We start from the raw sequence: 6,428 nt of genomic DNA, 5'->3' as shown, positions 1-6,428 counted from the left end.
TCTCCAGCGCGCATTATATTCATCACATATCACATGAAACCTACCATATAATTTGGTTTTTTTCAATGTTTTTTATCAATGTAGTAGATAATATGTTAAATAAACATATTGTGAAGTTTCATTCAAAATTTCCGTATTTTGATAATAATTTCCATCGTTTCCGTCGAATTTTTATCGAAATTTAAAAATCTTCGAAATTTCCGTCGAAATTTCCATCGAAATTTCCATCGAAATTTCCTCGAAGCTCGAAATTTTATTCCTTGCTTATAACATAGGATACAATCACATGCAAATATAAAATTCAATATATGAATTAAGATAAAAGATACCCTGCTATTGTTCATCAATATAGTTATGTTTGTTCATAGTGGCTTTCTACCTTTGGATTCACATTTAGCACCACAAATGTCGTGTCTCTAAGAATAGTCCACAAAAATGCAATCCGAGTAAGGTAGATTAGAGTGATGATCAAGAGTAGTAGCTCATGATCAAAACTCTTTTCTTCTATGTATGGCTGGCTGTGTAAGGGAGAAGTTTGACTTCCTTTCGGCTCTTCCACAAACTCTCAAAAAAGTGAAATAATGTACTTAAAAGCATGAATCTTTGGTGAACTCTCACTCATACTTAGTAAGGATAAATAACACTTATTTTATCATGTAAATGGAAAACAAATTTTCCTAAATCCATAGGATGGCTTGTAGTGGGGGATTGAGTTGTTGAAATATTTCATTTTTCAATTATATTAAATAAAATGTCAAATCAAACTTGATTAATCAGATTTGGTTATTGATTTTATTCAAAATTAATTTACTAAATTAAATATCCAATTTATATATATCTTATATCTACACTAATTTCTCAACATGTGCTACTACTATCGTTTTTGGTACATATCGTTGAGAATGTTGAAGATCCTTCAAGATAACAAGTTTTATATTAAGCATTTATTCCGACAATTATGTTGGTTCGACGAGTTCATAATCAACCTACTCTTCAGTTATAGATAACTAACTTCTCCACTCCATGATTGTTCTTTGCCTGAAAAATATTCAAGCTCTCGTGGGAGGATCTTTGTTGATTTACTTTTCAAAAAAAAAAAAAACTATAGGTCCAAATTATAGGTCCAATTGTCCCAAAAAAAAAAAAAAAGAAGGTCCAATTAAGTAGATTCAAAAGTCAAACCCGTGTTATCCTTCGCCCACCAAGAAGAGCAACAAGTACAGTCAAACTTTTTCTGACAACCAAAGAATCAAGATGCACAGATCCACGAGTGCTTCGAGAGTCTCCGAGGACTTCGTTGTCAGACTTGTCACCTCGTCTTCATCAACTTCACCGCAATCATCAAGCTTCAAAGCAGCAGCAGCAGCAACCACACACGACTCATCAGACCAGCGTCTACCCACATGCGATCCCCTCTCCCACGCGGCCAAGAGGGAACGGTGTCGTATCAGATCCGCAGACAACGCCATCCACTTCATACCTCTCGTGCTCGCTCTCTGCGCCATCATCCTCTGGTTCTTTTCCGATCTGGGTACATTCATGTTCATACCCACTTACCCATTTGCCCATTTTGCCTCATATATTGTTTCCATGGACCCTCACACTGATCAACTTTGTTATCTGGGTCTTTGGAGTTGGAATTTTGTTTTGTTTTCTGTATGATCATTTTGCTTTCATATTCTGTGCAACTGATTCTTGTTTTAAGTACTGTGGCAATGTGTGTTTCTTCAACTGTTTATAGATGAGCCTAATGGGTCAGTAGTCTTTAGTCTGCTTAGTTATTTGTGTTTAATCTTTGGTTCTTAGTTCTGGTTGAAGATTACAGCTTTAGAGTGATCACATGTTTTTGTATTTAAAGTGATCACATGTTTTTGTATTTAAAGTGATCACTATGGTGTTTTAGCTTGAACTGCTAGGATTCAAAAATTAAAGCTTGGACATGTTTTTTCTCTTTGTTTTTGTTTGTTTTTTTCCTGGATAACTCTGTTACCTTGCACTCTTGTTAAAATGTTTGATACTTTGATGGATTGAACAGTGACATCAGATTTCTTGAAGAAAAGAAGCATTTTTTTAGTTATTGTTCTGTACATGTACTACATGTTTTTTTATTATGTATGCATTCATCAATCGTGTTGTTTAACATGATTGAAAACTAATTTGCCATACTTTTGTTTTGTCATGTGCGTGTATATATGAACAATGTTATGTAATATTGAAAAGCTCAGGACAGTGTTTTCTTGTGTAGGCTTCTAGTGCTAGTCATGTCTTTGAAATGTTAATTCAGGGCTTGTGGTATCCTTTTGGATAAAATTTTGCGTCCACTACCATCTATCAGTTAGACTGTGACGGGCAAGATGTGGATGCTTCTAGTTATGAATGATTCAATTGAAAAACAGTGTTTGGAATTTTTGTTGTCCTTGTTTATTTATTTATTTATTTTTTATTTTTTCTGTTCTTTGCATGGCTGCTTGTATTGTGAGTGAACTTTGTTGCTAAGATATTTAAGTGATTCACTTGTTGTCAGAATGAAGGTTGGGAAGATTGGGAAGATTAGGAAGATTGATGGTGACATTGATAGTGATGAAGGAGCAGCTTGCCATTAAACATAGATTGGAGGAATTTGATCTGAAAAAACAATTTATGCATCACTTAATGCACAAGATTATTGGACCAGCAGGATCCCTCTTACTCGAGAAGGAGCTCTTGTCAGCAATTTATATGAATGTGAGGTAATACAGACCAAAATCAATTTTATTAGAAACCTTGAACATATTCACAGAAGGTTTGTTGAAATGATTAAAAATTAAATCAGAAAGAAGTTATCAGATTATTATTCATTTGATAATTACAGATCTGTATCGGTGCCTAGCCTTGTGATATTAACTGAGAATCTGAGATTGTGTTGCATAAATACGTCTGCTTGAGGGGATGATTCCATGCAAGTCTACAAGAATCATCTTGGTATGCAATCAAATTTTGTTTGTTTCATTGCCTACTGACTTGAATTATGTTATTCTATGTGTACTAAAGAGGCTAGTTAGGTTAACTATCCAGAGTGATTCTTCTATGTTGTGAAAGACTGTGAATTGTTGAGTCATTCTGTAATGCAGAATGTAGATGCAGGATCAATGCAGGATGTGAGAGAGTGTAACGCTGCACGGTCTGCACCCTGATTGCTCGAACGCTCTCTCACAGCCATCGGTCTATGAGGGGTGTTCTAATGATCGCATTGTCCAGGGTATGATCGATGATGTTCAACAGTTCTGGAGGCCAGTTTCTGACGAGTTCTATGACTTGGTTCTTGAACACAATCGGATCAGTGATTCTTGGACCTGCAAAAAGATGTCCCAATTGTTAGACCAATTATGGGAACTAAGAAGATTGTGCTATGAATGATTCCTGCACAATCAAATCTTTCAAATTTAAGTTGTTGGTGTGTTAAATTAAACTCATGCATAACAAGTCTTAGATTTTAGTAATTTACCTAGAGCTGGGTATTGATGCAGAAAAACCAGTAGACTTTTGTAGAAGAAATAGGAATAAATTCTGCAAATGGATGCTTACCAGGAAATTATGCAATGCCACGAAAAGCACAATGCCCTACATACTTGGTCTCAGGGAACCCCATCCACTTAGCTATAGGAGACCGAATCCCATCACAGCCAATTACAATCTGTTGATATCTCTCAGGACTTGGAGAACTAGAAATACTTGGTATATACTGATTACATAGAATATAACTATTTGGACCATACTTACTGATTATCTTATTAACCATGTCTTCAATCGAGGTGAAACTAGCTCTACCTTAGATGTGGTAAGACGGTCCGAATAGTTTTATTCAATACTTAATAGTTAACCATCACACTTGGTGTCTAATTTTGGTCAACCCAATGATTCATGTGGTTACAGTTTGGAGAAAATAGACCGCCTGACTCATATTTCTTAAGGGTAAACACAGAGTATGTAAACTTACTTGCAAACCACATGAACTAGGTAAGTTCAGATGTTCTATGCTCATACAAGTTCGAACTTAGAACGCCAAAGTTACCATAATTCTAGTGGAAAAAAATGTGTGCCAACAATTTAATGCATAGTGTCAAGATTGAGCTAACTGCATAGAAATAGAAAGGAAATTCAGAAAGTAGATTAAGAATAACCTTTGCGGAGAGTGGAGTACCATCCACCAGTTCCATCAGAGCTTCTCCATTCTCACTTTTTTCAGTCTCTGCAAGCTTTGAAGAGAAATGAACCACACCCTGTGGCAGTTGATTGGCAGGAGTCCCCAGTAGTATTCTCCTCTCCACAGCACGCACCTCTTGGCTGTGCCATGCATTCAGTAACAAGTTGAGTCCACGATTATTGAGTAGGAAGGAAGATGAAGACTAAGTTGATTACCTTTCATCTGCATCTTTGAACTTGAAGGAGCGTATCTCCCTTCCATCTTGTGACTTTATCACCATCCTGCACAGCACAGTTGATTCCATGATTATTGAGTAGAGGCCGGTGGGGGTGGGCTGAGTTTTATTCGTCTTCTCTAATTCTGAAAGTTTTTTTAATGTTATTAAAGGTATAATTGGAAATTTTGAAATAGGAGGTCAAAACAGCAATTATGGGGGTCCAAATAGACTCTCTTAAATTTATACGTGGTTTTTTTTGGCATAAGAAATTAATAAGATGGTCGTAGTGTCGTACCCTTGAATGTCAAGAAAATGGGTTCTGAGTTCATTTCCAACTCAGTGCATCCAAAGCCCCCCACATATTTTTGAAAAGGGTGAGTGAAGTTCCACCAGACGTCCGAAGTGAATCTGCTTGCTCAAGCACCAATGACCCAACTCCAAGCCTAATCATCCAATATAATACAAAATATGGATCCATAGTTGTAACTTGTAATACTCTCTGGAAGCCAATAGCTTTAGAAAATGGAAAACTAGTCTATATTACAAGAGTAATGTTATTGAGATTGCATATCCTAGATTACATGTGTTGATGATATTAATTGACCATATGATGTAACAATTGATGTGTTAATTAACAATTGATCATAATAATTGAGATAATAAGTACACATCAAATGCCACGTCATATGTTAGATCGCTTGAGCATTTTCCATCATACACTTACTTTTGAAAAACAAGTCATGCAGTTATCTCCTCTAATATTTGTAACATGAAGGTTGCGTTATCATTCCATAAGTATGCAACATAAATCAGTAAAGTTCAGCATCAGATAAACAAAATGATCAGCTAGAAACATCCATGGATGAGAAAAATTCAAGCGCACTTTTGAGAACTAATCTCATGATCCAAAGCAACCTGCACGTGAAGAGAGAGTGCGGTGGCAAGGCATGCAATTCCAGCGTCAACTATGACAATGTCCTCGCTGCGGGCACTGGACTGAGCTTCTGCTTCTGGTAACTGAATTTCGAGCTCCATTTAGAATATAATGGTTGGGTGAATGAAGTGGGTTGTGAAGCACTAGGGACAAAGAGACCATTCTCATGGTTTGGTCACTTGACTCACTGGTATGTGTTTATGCAAACTATATATATATATATATATATATATATATCAATAATGAGAAGAACTTACCTATCCATGTGATATCACATGACATCTCCCCTCTCTAATATATTGACGCTCTCTCTTCTCTCATCTCTTTTGTCTCTATCTTTCTCTTCAAACCCGCATGAGAGCCAACCCAAATTCCATACATGGATATCAGTTGAGAGCCATAGAGGGGTGAGAGTCATAGAACTCGGGTCCATCCATAGAGGGGTGAGAGTCATAGAACTCGAGTCCACCTTCTGAATCTATATCTATCAAATACCCAAAAATACTTCCGCTTAAAAATAAAAGTTACTAACAAACAATCTAATATAATAAGGGCATACAGGTAAAACAATATTAACAGATTTAAAAAAATAAAAATAACACTTTTTGATTTTTGGAAATCTCAAAAGTATCCTCACTTAGTAAAAGCTTAGTGTATTTTTGAAAGGGGTTAAATACAAAAATGGTCCATTAACTTTACATTGAATCTCAATTTGGTCTATTAACTATAAAAAGTATCAATTTGATCCACAAACTTTTCAAGTTGTTTCAAAACAGTACAAACGTTAACTTTCATCTGAAAATTAACGGAATTGGCCACATAAAAATGTGATAAACGAACTAAAATGTATCTGAAAATGTGGTCATTTGCTGTGCACATGACCAGTTTTCATTAAATTTTTCGATGGAAGTTAATATTTGTACTACTTTGATACAATTTGAAAAATTCATGAACCAAATTGATACTTTTTATAATTAGTGGACCAAATTGAGATTCACTGTAAAGTTTGTGGATTATTTTTGTATTTAACCCTTCTGAAAGCTTAAAAGGTAATATAAAAATAAGGGAGAAATCGACGGCAAACATGGGGAGAA

General features: G+C 35.6%; 1 pseudogene; it reads right to left on the bottom strand.

Annotated features, from left to right (window-relative positions):
* Nucleotides 1-3,189: 3,189 nt before the first annotated feature.
* LOC147273696 (monooxygenase 3-like) lies at nt 3,190-5,502 on the bottom strand (annotated as a pseudogene).
* Nucleotides 5,503-6,428: the final 926 nt, after the last annotated feature.

This window comes from Dryas octopetala, chromosome 9 (assembly GCF_963921425.1).
Source record: "Dryas octopetala chromosome 9, drDryOcto1.1, whole genome shotgun sequence".
Classification (NCBI taxonomy): domain Eukaryota; kingdom Viridiplantae; phylum Streptophyta; class Magnoliopsida; order Rosales; family Rosaceae; genus Dryas; species Dryas octopetala.
The sequence above is the reverse complement of the archived record's forward strand: the minus strand, read 5'-3'. Positions and strand labels throughout refer to the sequence as shown.